Raw genomic sequence first — 2,931 nt, 5'->3', positions numbered from 1 at the left:
GTGGATAGCCCAATCTCTTGGCCAGTGCCTAAATCCCCCAAAATAGCAATGTTAGGGAGTAGAAGCAACCTGTAGAGCTTAATACAGCCCACTATAGGTGGGCTAATTAACCTTGCATCACGAATCTGAAGTACTAGGTCTCCAGTATCTTGAAGTAGATCACAACGTGTATGGTGTTTATTGTACAAGATTTATCAAAAATCAAATAAATAAATAAATAAAATCTTTAAAAAAAATCTAGATCAGTTTGCTAAAATGTAGATGATTTAGTGGTTTTGGTAACATGAATAATTCAACTGCCCTTCAGATATTTGGAGAAAGCAAATCAGAAAATGGAAATTCTATAAAAGTTTTAAGGAACGGGGCAGGAATATTCCCACACCACCCTCACAGTCTCTTTCTGACAGTGGAAAGAGGGACTAAGTTTTAAATTCAGCTTAGCTCCATATAATTGATAATTCTGCCTGTTTTCCCAGAAGACAGAATATTTCTTTCCATTTCTCTATTTCCAATTCACATATGCTGTGTCCAGAACCCTTTTGATTCCCTGGGATTTTCTTTAAGAAACCCAGATATTCCAGCAATAATTCCCAAACCTCACAGAATCATCTAAAAATAACCCAAAGAAAAGAATTGAGTCCAGGTGGTCCAATATTTGATGGAAACTGGTGCAAAGAACAATGGCATTGTCAAATAAAAAAGAACTTACTTCAGTCTACAACATTCATTAAAAGTGTGTATAAATCCACAAGCAGATACTTCTGTTGTCTAGAGGAATTTTACCCCCAAGTTTTCAGAATTATGGAACATGAAAGTCAATTTTATACCAGTAATGTGGTAGGAGTATTATGACTCCAGAATGTAACTTCATCTTCATTTCTGGACATTAACTTTGAAGATTGAATCCCACTGTGGGTTGGTTGGTCGGTGATGCATTCATTCATTCATTCATTCATTCACTTTGTCACACAGGATCATCCAAAGTAAGCTAATGTGTATTCCATCATTACCCATAGGTTTGGAAGGTTTTAAAGCCATTCTTTGCAAACTGCAATATATCCCACATAGAGAAGTTATCCAGACAATATCTGCTCCAGCATTTTTATAGATGAGTACACTGGGGCTCAGTGAGGTTTAATAGCTTGACTATAGTCACACAATCAGACAGACAGAATGAGGGGCGCCTGGGTGGCTCAGTCAGTTAAGCATCTGCCTTCCCCTCAGGTCGTGATCCCAGAATCCTGGGATCGAGTCCTGCATCGAGTTCCCTGCTCAGCGGGGAGTCTGCTTCTCCCTCTCTCTCTGCCCGCCCCCCCTCCAGCTCGTGTGCTCTCTCCCTCTCTCTAATAATAAATAAATAAATTCTTAAAAAAGAAAAGACAGAATGAGCTTCCCGATTTGGGTCTTGAAGTACAACTCCAGATTTGTTCCCTTCACCCTAAACTTTCTCCTCCCCAGACCATAGCAACCCCCCATATCTGAGCATTATTTTCAATTTGTCTTTCTCCACTCTCCTTCCACACTGAAAGCATGTGACCTGTAGACTCCACGGTCACAACATACATACACAGTATACGGATCCTCCAGATCTGTCCACCCCCCATCACTGCCAGCGAGAGGCATCTGTACAACTTGATGCATTCTTGCAAGTGATTTCCACCTGGGATCTCTGCTTCCATTTTCTGCTTCTTCAAACCCTTCCTCCATAGAGCAGTCACAGTGATCTTTTTAAAGGCTGAAGGCTTCCGAAGGCGTCTCTTTCCACCTGTGATGAAATCCCCCTATGTGACCCTGGCTTATGCAGCCCTCCGCAGGGCAGCCATGCCCTGCTCTCAGGCCTCTGCCTTTCACCCTCTCCCTCCTCTTCCTCACTCCCACTACAGGCCTTATTTGTGCTCTTTAAGCTTCCCTCTCTTGAGGTTTCTACACCAGCTCTTCTTATTTCTGGAATTTTCTCTATCCCCATAGAACTTCATATGGGTAGATTAAAAAAAAATTTTTTTTAGAGTGGCTCTTGTTCAGGATCTATCACCTCCTTTCAGACCACCCAGCATAAAACAGCCTCTTGGTCACTTTCTCTCACACGACCTTACTTTGATTCTCCATATATCTTATGTATCTTATAAACTACGTGTATCACACATAGATTTCTTGTTAAAATACAAAGAGCTATTTTTCTGTTGCTCTCCTTCCTATTAACATGCAGGGTAGTGAGCAAGGCCCTTGCCTGCCTCATTCACCCCTGCATTCTCGGCGCCCAGCAGCACTTTGAAGGAGCGCCAGGCGACGCTACATCTCATTTTTCTTATTTCACAGCATCACACTTTCCTGTCATTGTTCAGCTTCCTGAAATGACAGGGGTTCATCCAATGGTGAGGAACGCTGACTTTGAAGGCAGATACACAGGGTATCACTTGCTGCGGAATCGTAGACAGGCTAATTTCTTGGAACCTCCGTTTCTTTGTCTGTAAAATAGATAGGGCTAGTAATAGCATCCACCCCGTGGGGTTGCTGAGACAATGGAATGTGTAAACATGGTGATGATGACAAAGCACCTCTGACTACCGTGTGATCAGGTATGTCACGTAGTTTCCTTATATGTACAAAACATGATATTTACATGCTTTTATTATATACCATATATCTACATTATATAGTGTTAGCTATTTTTATTATCCTATTATTTGATAGAGCAGCAAATAAAATGTGTAACAAGATTTGTGAAATACCATAGACTAAATGCCAGTCACTCCTTTCTTAGCTCGTTCTATTACAAGATTCAGCCAGCTTCCTCCTCTGGTAGCCTGCCTCCTTCCCTCCCTCCCTTCCCTCCTTCCTTCCTTCCTTCCTTTCTTCCTTCTTCCTTCCTTCCTCCCTCCCTCCTTTCCTTCCTTCCTTCCTTCCTTCCTTCCTTCCTTCCTTCCTTCCTTC

This window comes from Phoca vitulina, unplaced genomic scaffold (assembly GCF_004348235.1).
Source record: "Phoca vitulina isolate PV1807 unplaced genomic scaffold, GSC_HSeal_1.0 scaffold72, whole genome shotgun sequence".
NCBI lineage: Eukaryota > Metazoa > Chordata > Mammalia > Carnivora > Phocidae > Phoca > Phoca vitulina.
Note: the sequence above shows the minus strand (reverse complement) of the source record.